Consider the following 12515-nt stretch of genomic DNA (forward strand, 5'->3'; position numbering starts at 1 on the left):
CAGATCAATGGATGTTGATAGTCGGTGATTCAGTGATGACTATGCCATTGAATGCCAACAGGTAAAGGCTAGATTCTCTTTTCTTGGAAATGGTCACTGCCTGGCACTTGTGTGGCAGGACGTTATTTGCTACATTAAGCTATTAGCTTAGCAGAATTTTGGATGAGCAAGTTTTTAAAAAAAATTGGTTAAACTTTCAAATGCATTTCAAAAACCTAACTGATGTAAGATGCAAGAATAAGTTATTTTAGAAAAAGAAATTTGTCCAGAACAGCTTAGTGGATATGCTATTTCGGTGTAAGGGTTTCCGTTTGTGAAAACTTCCAGAACAAGAGTGTCTGGTTAGAAGTCCGCATTATAAGATGATAAAAGCAGAAGATGATAAAATGTAGGAACAGAGGTAGACCATTCGGCCCATTGAGTCTGTGCCACCATTCAATGAGATCATGGCTGATCTGATAATCCTCAACTCCGTTTTTCTGACATATTCCCCCTAAAGTTTCATTCACTTAATGATTAGAAATCTGTCTATCTCAGCCTTGAATATACTTAACAACCCAGCCACGACAGCCCTCTGTGGTGAAAAATTTCCGCAGATTCACAACCTTCTGAAAGAAGAAATTCCTGCTCATCTGTACCTTAAATGTGTGACCCCTTGTTCTGAGATTATGCCTGTAGCCTTAAACTCTCCCACAAGGGGAAACAACCTTTCCACATCTACTCTGTCAAGTCGCCTAATAAACTTGTATTTTTCAGTTAGTCGCCTCTCATTTTTCTAAACTCCAATGAGTACAGGCCCAATGCAGTAACATTGCCCTTTTGTAGAGTTTATTTTCCATTATTTAGTGATACTTAGCATATAATAAGCCTCAAAAGTATCTTAACATTTTTGCTTTGAAGAAACGTTCCATAATTTACAGGTGTAATTAACAAAGGATGACACTGGATGCCTTTAAATAGCGGTTGGTTGCTGCAGTGATGAGATGGTAGGCTTTGTATTCCAAAGGATTGAATGGAGCTGCATGAAGTTCCTTTTTACAAATTGACCTCCTAATAGGAAATGGAGTATTCCAAATTTTCAAACAACCCAGTATTTTAATTACTTCTGAGTCTGAATAGGACTGTTTTGCTAAAATGCATTTTGGACAAGAAATCACACTTCGGATACAGTTGCTTGAAACCTACTGAACCATTTTATAAAGGTTCACTCTATTTAACAGATTGCAGTGACATATATCTACTTGTAACTCGAGTGTATGATCATCTTGAGAAACCAGAATAGTTTTGGTTCAAAAACTTTTAATAATATTTCAAAAATGCTTTGTGTCTGATTATTTCCTCACATCCGTGGTGTAAATCATTTGATGTTGAACTTTTCAAAGTTGCTAATCCTGTTTCAAACATATTTATTGTATTTTTAAATTGGGACTGTTGTGAACAAGGTAAGAAGCTGAAAAACATCTGTGTGCGTGTTGGAAGCCTGAGTTTGAAATGTAGAAAATGCCAGAAGTGCACAGAATGCCTATTTCAGCATCAGAAATGGACACACAGGTTAATATATCTAATCTATCATTTACAGAATATTTCAGCTTATTATTGAAAGCTACTGTGTTATTTATGATGATGTTGCGGTGCTTGTGCAGTGCATGAGTCACCTATTTCTGTCCGCAGCACTGGCTTATCTCCAAAGTATATTTTGCCATTTAAATATGATCCTGTTGTTAAAAGCTTTGGAACTGTGGGCTTTCACAGTGACTCTTCCATGTTCAACTTAGACAGAGTGATAACACTACCTTAAATTTAAGCATAGTATAACCATCAGCCATTTGAATATACAAGATTGTGTACTTTCACACATAAGAATCAAAGATTATATATGCTCTCAAAGCGTTCCATTTTGTGACTGCAGTGATTGAACATACAGTGTGTAGTGATAGTAACGAGGTCAGTCAAGTGGACCTCATAGAATATGAGTTCCCTGATTGGGGCTATTGATCTGGCTGACAGATAGAAACAGGAGTGTCAGAGCTTCTGTTCAGTCTGAGAGCTGGCTCTGCCGGAGCTGGATCAACGTCAAGGGCTCTCCATGTGTGAATAAAGGGTGGCATGGAGACAGCATAGCACGTTCTGTGAACTTATGGGGTTATGGTTAGGTGGAGGCAGAACAAATAGGAGCAAGGCTTATCCCTCAGGCCTGCTGCACCATTCATTTGGGTCGTGATTGATCTTTTACCTCAGTGCCTTTTTTCCATATTATATCCTTGGATATCTTCAATATCAAGAATTCCATAATCTCTGGCTTGAGCATACTCATTCACTGAGCCCTCAGAGCACTTGGGGTGGAGAACTCCAAAGATTCAAAACCTTCTGAGTGAAGAAATTCAACGTTCTCATATCCTAACCCTCTCTTTCTTACATTGTGCCCCTTAGTCCTAGAGCCCCCCAGTTAGGAGAAACACCCTTCCTGTACCTAAAACAAAAAAAAGCAACTCAGCTGGCCTGGCAGCATCTTAGGAGAGAAGGCAGAGTTTTCAGAACTGATTTAGTGAGGAAAAGATGGTATATATGCTGAAGACTTGCGGGGAGGAGTATGGGGAGGAGGAAGGGTGTAGGGCCGGAGGGGAAGTAAGTAGACAATAGGTGCAGATTGAGCCCTGAGAGAGAGAGAACAGCGAGAGGACTGAATAATTATGTGCCAGAGAGAATGAAAGGCTATTAATGGGGCCTTTAGTGGGTGAAAATGGGTCAGCTGTGATGAAACCAGCCAATGTGATGTCAGGGCCAAGGGTGTGGGGATGCATGAAGAACTTGGAAGAGGGTGCTCTGGCCCTGAAATTATTGAACCCCGAAGGCTGCAGGGTATCGAAGTGGAAAATGGGATGGTGTCCTTCCTGTTTGCAATGAGCCTTATTGAAGCACTACAGCACCCCTTCCCCTATCTCCAGCATATATACCTTTTTCTAGCAAGAATCAGTTCTGTAGAAGGGTCGCTGGACTCAAAACGTTCACTCTGCTTTCTCTCCACAGATGCTGCCAGACCTGCTGGGATCCTGCAGTAATTTCTGTTTTTGTTTCTGATTTGCAGCATCCACAGTCCTTTGTTTTTTGCATCCTGTACCTAAGCCTGTTGAATCCTGTAAAATGTTTTATGTTTCAATGATCACGTCGCATTCTTTGAAACCTTAGAGACAATAGGTGGAAAGGTTCAAAGTAAGGTATGAGTCAAGCACCCCCCCATCCCCATCATTGATACAGATTTTAAAAGCTGTGACCCAAGCACTGAGCTTGATGGTATCCCATTAGTCACAGCCTGTCAACTTGTGAACAATCTACACTGCTTTCTATCCATTAACCAATTCTCAACCCATACCAGTATATATACCCTGATCTCATGTGCTTTAATTTTACTTACTATCCTCCTGTGTGGAACCTTACCAAAAGCCCTGTAAAAATCCAATTCTACACATCCATTATTTCCCCTTTATTTATTCCATAGTTACATCCTCAGAAACACCAGCAGGTTTGCCAAACATGAGTTATTTTTCATAACTCCATGATAACTCTGCCTAATCCTGCCATTATTTTATAATTACTTAGTTATCGAATCCTTTATAAAAGCTTCCAGCATTTTTCCTTCGACTAATATCAGGCTAACAGGTCTGTAATCCCCCATTTTTTTCTCTTCCACTTTTAAAAAATTTGCTAATTTCCAACCTTCAGGAACCTTTCCAGAATCTTCAGAACTTTGGAAGATGATTGCCAGCACATTGACTATTTCTTTTCTTATGTGACAAAGTTCATAGATCATATTTATGTCTCATAAATCTCTCCTTCATTTGATAAAGAAATTTTTTTTATTGATTTCCATTGAGCGTACCAGTTTTGTTGTGTATTATTGAAATCAGTGGGGTGAAATCGGAATTGACCGTTTTACGGCGTCGTCCGATGTCAAACTGAATGCCTATCTGCCTGAACTGGCCATACACAAGTGCCAAATTGACGCTTTATTCAGATTCTTGAATTTAAGCAACTGTATCTGCAAACTCCACAAGCAGTTAATATTCTCTCTGCCTTTAAGCGTGAAGTCATATTACACGTTGCTAACTTGTAACAAATTCCATTTGGCCTCGTTTACCTAAAAATTACATTTAAATAACTAAAATTTTCAAGTTTACCTAAATATTTAGAACAGATTTATTTTCTTTTTGCTAAACAAGTGCCAAAGCAAATACTTCTTTTTAATTTACTTTTTTTAATTTCACAAGTCAGCAGTGGTGTAGTTGAAGCAGATTTGTTCTAACTTTCTGAAACCATTTATACTATTTGGTGTAGATGAGCTCATTTCTAGAAATTCATGAGTTTGCTTTAGTACCCTGGGCTAGGGAAGAGAGTACTTAATGAGGGTTACTAGCCCTGATGGCTAACCACTTAATAACAATATCCGCATGTGGATGTTATTTGGCGGGATAACTTGAGCCCAACTCTTTGCTTCAATACCAATATTTGCCTCAGTGTTGATGACACTGAAGTTAGTTGTATTTACATGATATTAAAGTATTGGTGGAAAAAATTGGGAAAAAAATATTTATTCAGTGGAAAGTTTAAAACATTACAGAATTATAATAGGGATTTCTAAAAGTAATTATTGCGCTTGACTGATCAATTAACTTTTGTTGGAGTGAGAGCTAAGGGAATAATTTTGAACAGGAAATCTGGAGTGCTTGCTGCTTTCCTTCAAGTCATCAAATGTGTTTTTTTTGTGGTGTTGGATCAGGCACGTCTCAATGGAAAAACACCATCTTTTGATAATGCAAAGCTTTCCTCAGACTGTACAGTGGTGCATTCAGATCATGCACTTAAGTCTTGGAGTAGATGAATGATTTTCAGCTTTCTGACTCGAAGGTGAAACATTTTGGAGGTAGTTTTAACAACTTACTAGGAAATGGGCAGGTTCGAGTGCCCATTTTGCACCACGGCATTTGTGGTCCACAAAAGTCAGAGAGAGTATATGATACCGTGACACGGACCAATCTGCAGCTGCTGATTTCCTACTTGATGGGTCAGGCTAGAATTGCCTGTTTAACTTCTTCTCAAGTCCCAAATATCTGAATACAATGTGTTATCAAGTTGCTTGGTCTAAAATAGAATAATATTGATGGACACAAAATTAAATCTTATCTGAGGTCTGCCTGTGTTTAAGACAAGACAGGTAATTGAATTGCTAAAATTTGTAATTAAAAAGGGATTAACAGTTACTTGGGGATTAGTTTGTCAAGAAATCGGCATTTTGTGAAATAGTCGTTCATTTTGGCAATAAACCAGTGGAGACATGATGATTCAGAACAATGTCTATTTAATCATTCCAGTGAGATTTTTTTAAAAAAATTAAGAGTTTGAAACACTTCCCCTCTTCAGTTGAAAATTAAAATTTAAACACTTGCAGGCTGAGTTATAATTTACTGTACTTTTATTCAGCTTCTCAAATATTTCTGTATTTTGCAAAAGATTTATTCATCAGTCATCTTACTGAGGTGCCGAATTTTCCATTGCCAGAAGTTCTCTGATTTTATGCTTACCTTACAATTTTCAGAACTTTTTAATCTTGGCTGTTTGTCTCCTGCTGGGCATAAATGTAACGCCTATAACTAAGAACAGATCAAATTTTTTTGGGTAACAATCATGTTCTATTCCTTGTATTGAAATCATTGTAATACTGTGGGAAGGATAAACAAAACAGTTGAGCTTAAACATTGTTACTCTCAAACTTCCAACTTGGCACAATTGAGGTGTTACTTAGTTTTCTAGGTTCAGGCTTGGACTTCTCACTCAGTTCAAACCCACCAAAACGGAGAAATGTTGAATCACTGGAATCAAAATTTTGGATTTTGATCTGGATTTTCAAGAACATTGGCTCAACCTATAGAGAAACTGGTGAAGTAGGTGCAACAGAGTAAAAGTCAGCCTGATACTTCCTCGATCACTCTATTAGTCTTGGCACCAGAGGTATCTGCCAGAACTTCATACCATTAGTTCTTTGAATTGTTATGCAAGTTCTTTATATTTTGGCAAAATTTGCATTTATTTAATTGTTAGCTGGCCAATTACATTTTAAGAAGAGTATTGAAAGGCACTGAATAAAATATTTCAACATATGAATTCTACCTTGAGAATCCCAAGAAACATACAAAATCTCACATTAACTATTTACACCTTTAAAGTAACTTCACATCAAAGTTAATGTCAGAACAGAAATGTTTGAATAAGCATAGTGAAATGGTTGAATGAAATGATGAAGACTAAGAGATAATGTCATCTTGCATAACATCTTGTCTATTGACACTTCATTTCAACTGTGAAGAGCTACGCCAGGATTGTACTGGAGGTTCGTTGTTGATTTTTTTAAATAAAAGAAATCCTTTATAGCAACATTTATTTCTACTTTATTTATTTGTTCACTAAGATGTTAAACCTGGCACAGCTATGACAGGAAAATACCCTGTTCCCTTTTTAAGATTTTGTGGAAGGAACATTGTTCAGTTGTTCATATTTAAGTGCTTGTATTCTTGGAACTCCTAAAGGATCAGGCAATCAAAGTTGATTTCTTTGCTCGTATAATTGACGTAATGCTTTTTACTTAACATTATTGGCTACATGAAACATTCAGTGTTGCTTTGCTGTTACTCCAGAATCAGAATTTTTGAGTCCTAATTAATGTCCTCTAGCAAGGAGAAATATTTTAAAACCTGTTTCATCTTAAAACTGATCATCTGATAAATTTATGTGCATTTTTATTCATTCATGGGATGCAGGCACTGCTGCCTAGGTTGGGGTGTAGGGACACCAACTGTTCTGCTAATGAGGGAATCCCAGGATTTTGAGCTAGTGACAGTAAAGGAATTATGATATAGTTTTATGTCAGGATGGCGTGTGGCTTAGAGGGGAACTTGAGGGAAACAAATGCTCTATCCGTCTGTTACTCTTGTTCTTCTAGATGGTAGAGGTTGTGGTTTGGAAGGTCATCTCAAAGGAAACTTTGGGAGTCAGTACAATGCATTTTGCATTGGTGATGAAGTGAGTGAATGATGATGGAAAATGGTGTGCTAATCAAGTGGGTTGCTGTGGGTTGGTGTCAAGCTCCTTAAGTGTTATTGGAGCTACACCCATCCAGGCAAATGAAAGTAATTTATCATACTCCTGACCTGTGTATTGTAACGGTGGACAGCCATTGTGGAGATGAGGAGTGAGTTACTTGCCACAGAATTCCTAGTCTGTGACCTGCTGTTATGATTGGTTCAGTTCAATTTCTGGTCAAAGGTAAGCCCCAAGACATTGATTATGGTGGGTTCAGCAATGAAAATGTCATGGAATGTCAAGGGATGAAGGTTAGATACTTTCTTATTGGAGATGGTCATTGCCTGGCACTTGTGTGGCAGACTGTTAGCAGCCCAAGCCTGTGTGTTGTCCAGGTATTGCTGCATATGGATATGGACTGCTTCAGTACCTGTGGTTTTGCAATTAGTGCTGAACATTGTGCCATGATCAGCAATTATCCCCCACTTCTGAAGCAGCTAAAGAAGGTTTGGCCGAGGGCAGTACCTTGACACATTGCTGCAGAGGTGCCCTAGGATTTAGATGGTTGATCTGCAACAACACAGCAACAAGCATGTTTCTTTCTGACTTCAACTGGCAGAGAGTTCTGTATTGATTCCCATGGACTCCAGTTTTGCTCGGACCACTTGATGCCATGTTTGGTCAAATGCTGCCTTAATGTCAAGGATAGGTCACACTCATCTCACCTTGTTAGAGAGAAGAAGGTTAAGAGGTGACTTAATAGAGACATACAAGATGATTAGAGGATTAGATAGGGTGGACAGTGGGAGCCTTTTTCCTCGGATGGTGATGGCTAGCACGAGGGGACATAGCTTTAAATTGAGGGGTGATAGATATAGGACAGATGTCAGAGGTAGGTTCTTTACTCAGAGAGTAGTAAGGGCGTGGAATGCCCTGCCTGCAAATGTAGTAGACTCGCCAACTTTAAGGGCATTTAAATGGTCATTGGATAAACATATGGATGATAATGGAATAGTTTAGGTTAGATGGGCTTCAGATTGGTTTCACAGGTCGGCGCAACATCAAGGGCCGAAGGGCCTGTACTGCGCTGTAATGTTCTATGTTCTATGTTCTGAAGTTCATGTTTCTTCCCCCTGTTTGAACCAAAGCTGTAATGTGGTCAGGAGCTGAATGGCTGTTTCAGACTGAGTATCAGTGAGCATGTTATTCCTCTGCAAGTTTGGCAGTCTCACTGTCAACCAGTCCTATCACTTTGCTGATGTTTGAAAGTAGATTGATATGGCAGAATGGACTGGGTTGGATCTGTTCTGCTTTTTGTGGCTTGGACATAGTGGGCAACTTTCCACATTATCAGGGAGATGCCAGTCTTGTACCTGGACTGGAACAGCTTGGCTAGGTGTCTGATTTGTTCTGGAGTATATGTCTTCAGTACTGTTGCTGGAATGTTGTCAAGGCCCATAGATTTGCAGTATTCAGTTCCTTCAACAATATCTTGATACCTTGCGAAGGAAATTAATTGGTTGAAGATCGGCATCTATGATGGTGCGAACCTTGAGAGGAGGTTGAAATGAATCATCTACTCAGCACATCTGGATGAAGACAAAATCAAATGCATCAACCTTGTCTTTTGCACTATGCACTTTTTCCCCCATCATTGAGAAAAGGATGTTTGTGTAGTCCCTTCCTCTGGTCAATTGCTGAATTGTCCACCACCATTCATGATCAGATGAGGCAGGATTACAGAGTTAATACCTGTTGATTGTAGGATCATTGTATGCTGTTTGTCATCTGCTGCAATATCTTTTTGGCATAGAACTAATCCTGGGTTGCAGCTACACCAGGTTCCTCCTGCACTCTACTTTGAACCATTCTTTTCATGCTTTATTTCCATTTATCCTTAATATTTTCTATCATTATCGATATCTTTCTCAGGTTCTGTTTTCTCTGCTTCTCTCTTAGCTTTGTTCTCACTATTGCCCTCACTCTGCTACTTCTTGAATACTGTGAACATTTTTTTTATTTCTTCATGGAAAAATATCAATATTTCCAACTGTTTCTTCCCACCCTATGCTGCATGTATCTCTCTAACACCATACAGCTAATTTGCTGTTCTGGCATTTGTAACGAGGAGCAGTGCTTAATAGTAACCTAACGGCCAACACCACAGCGTTTTCTTTTGATTTTAATTGTCAGAAAGTTATTCTCTGCATATCTGCAATTTCCTGGGATCACCCTTGTTTTCCTGTGTTTGTAAATTTTTCACTCTTTTTTGCTTCAATATTTACTCCTTCCTTTATACTTCTGTTTTACTACTTATGAGCCACTCATTCTTTGCTTATGCTCTCACAAGACTCCAGCTTTGAGTGTTAATTCATTGTTCATGGAAATGATCTAATCCCCTCGTGGAAGTGAACATGTGCAGTGCTGGGATCAGCCTGGAGCTAAGAGATAGCAACAGTGTGCAGCATTCCCCTAATGAAAGAGGAGGAAGCTTCATTGAGTATCAGCACTAAAGTCACTCCAGTTTTGTGTATTTACATATTTTTTCCTTCATTTAATGAAAGCATGGTTTGATTTTATGTGATGTTATAAGTGTGTTGGGGGCTTTAGTCCACAGTCCTTCAGTGATTGAACCAGCATTTGCTCGTGATCTGGCTCTCTCTCTCACTGTGTGAGAATGAAATATGCAGCCAGGAACTGAGCAGACCAGGGTATAGAGCATGGACCAATGAAGAGTGACTGGCTGAGAGTTTGGAGCTAACAAAAGGGAAGGTGCCAGGGCAGAGTGATGGAGCAGAGTCCTGCAGCATTGTGGTATGACAGGAAACAGACTGTCAGAGCAATGGGAGGTGAAGGGGAGAGGGTCCGAGAGGAGCATGGAGTGATACAGTCAGAGTCTAGAGGTGTAGAGAGTGACAAAGCAGAGCCCAGAGTCACTGAGACTAGAGACCTGGAGCAATAGGGAGTGACAGGAAGCAGAATCCAGTGACTGCCCTGTAGGTGTCAGGAGTGACAGGGTCAGATTTCAAACTAATGGGGAGTGATGGAGATCAGAGTCCCAGAGCAATGGGAGTGAAGGGGTGTGGGGTCCCTAAGCAGTATGAATGACACACTCAGAATCCAAAGGTGTCAGGAATGATGGGGTTCCAAGTACCGGAGTAATGCGGAGTGCTGGAGAGCAGAGTATGGACCAGTGAGGCATGATAGGGATCCTGGTCCAGAGCAATGGAAAGTGACAAGTAGCTGGGTCCGGTTACCAATGGAGACTGAGTGAGCTCAGTGTTATTAGGTTAAGTTTTATGTATGGGTCCTGGTATGTACCTATTAAATGGCCCTTTGTATTTGTTGCATGTTAATTGCATTGATCGAACATATTTGATCTTCTTTGTCAAAGTTGACACCACATACATGATGTTGGAATTGTATTACATTCAGAGACAGTGGTATTAGGATCCAAAATCTGCCAACCTAAAAGGACACAGCAATCATACATTTACATAATTATAAATATGTTTACCATGGCTCAATTAATAACACCTTGCTTCTTGATTAGAAGGTTGTGTGTTTAAATTCGACTCAAGAACTTGAGCATAAAAATAAAGCTGACACTCCATTGCAGTACTGAGGGAATATTGCAATGTTGAAGGTGTTGTCTTTCAGTGAAGACACTAAATCAAAGCCTTGCCTGTCCTCTTGGCTGTGGTAGATCCCATTGCATGATGTTTGAAGAAGAGTAGTGTTAATGCAAAAGATTAGTTTGGGGGCTGTGACATTTTATTTGACAGCAATGCTAAATAGCTACCAAATTAAACCGATGTCAAACCCATGCAGAATTTGCCAGTGAGGGACAAGCTGGTAGCCAGCTGATGAGGCCTAGAGAAAGCACATCCCACAGCCCTAACACGATGTGGGTGCAATAAATAGGTGGAGAGTGGAACTTCTGGCTCATGGTGGGAGAATGTCCTACCTGCTGGAACTGCAGGCCTATCTGTTAGACTCTAGCAGTCCTGGCATCAGAGCCTGGTGGTGAACACTAATGAAACTCCAGGACTGCAACTAGTCCCATGGAGGAGGCCCTCTGGAACAGTGGACCCAGGTAAGTTGGGACGTTAGGCAGGAACAGGTTGTTCACCTTAGTGGGAGGGATAGGAGTACTGTTTTTAAAATCCTGAATGGGAGGAAGGAAAGGGAGGCAACTGTCTTTTTGGGGAAGGCAGCCAATATGCAAAGTGCACCCTCTGAAGATGGTTACTCACATTCTGCAGTTTTAAAAGCCTGCAGGATTAAAAATCAGGCCAAAATTAACCAAAGATCATGAGGTAGCACTTTCCAAACCCATAGCTGCTATCATCCAGAACGACAAGGGGAGCAGATACATGGGAACACCTGCAGGTTCCCTCCAAGTTTGACTTGGAAATATATCATCGTTCCTTCACTGTCAAAATTCTGGAATTCCCTTCCTAAGGGTATTGTGGGTAAACCTACAGCACATGGACTACAGCAGATCAAGAAGGCAGCTCACCACCACCTTCTGGCAATAAATGCTGGCCAGCCAGCTGTGCCCACGTCCCATGAATGAATTTTTAAAAAATAAGCTTTTAACAAGATCCATTGACTGTTAATTATTTATTTCCATGTGTAAAACAGGCTGCTGATTTTGGCACCTACTCACACTGTACAAAATAATGATGATTTCGGGAGTGGGTGAGAAGGTGGATGGCTGGGCACCTATTTGACATGCTTCTCCACCGAAACCACACCAGCCGGTAGTTGTGAAGAGGGATATTTGTAATAGGTGATATGAGAATAGATGACAAAATGTTCACGGAGCATTGCATTGATGACCTTTTGTTGGATTCACTCAACGCCTCCTGTGGCTGTGTTGGTTGCATGGTCTGGTGATGATTTGACCCTTTTATTAATCATTGCGGATCACTAAGAAGTTTAGAATTCCATAGAAATTTGTGCGTCAGTCTTAGAATTTTGGCCTTTTGTCTCATGCAAAACATGTTTCCAACTATGATTCTGGATACTATATGGGGCATTGAAATAAGCATTGTAATACTAAAGAGCAAGGACTGTTTCTGGGTAGTGACAATTTCTTTTATGGAGCCTTTTTTTTTCTATGCCTAGTGTAATGTTTGCCCACAATATCAGTTACGGAAGGGTATCTGCCTTTGCAGTCTAAGGATCGGCAGTGTTTTGCATCTTGCAGTTTATTGGCAGTGGATTAGTACATTACTAGCAGACGAAGAGCATATGCATGGTTGCGGTGCAATTCATAAATATTTCCGAAAATAATGTATTTGAATCTGATCACATTGGCTAAGCAATTCTCAGGTTAGTGGATAAGAAAAAATCACCAATAGAGTAGTAAACTCAGGCATACTTCCCATGCCATGTGCTACAGAGTCTAAAGACAGAGTACAATTGAGCACATGGCT

At 40.0% G+C, this 12515-nt stretch overlaps 1 protein-coding gene across 16 annotated transcripts in view; it reads left to right on the plus strand.

Annotated features, from left to right (window-relative positions):
- nfia (nuclear factor I/A) overlaps window positions 1-12515 on the plus strand; it is a 508381-nt gene that overhangs the window by 145921 nt on the left and 349945 nt on the right. The window lies entirely within an intron of this gene.

Source organism: Rhincodon typus, chromosome 10, assembly GCF_021869965.1.
Source record: "Rhincodon typus isolate 14 chromosome 10, sRhiTyp1.1, whole genome shotgun sequence".
NCBI lineage: Eukaryota > Metazoa > Chordata > Chondrichthyes > Orectolobiformes > Rhincodontidae > Rhincodon > Rhincodon typus.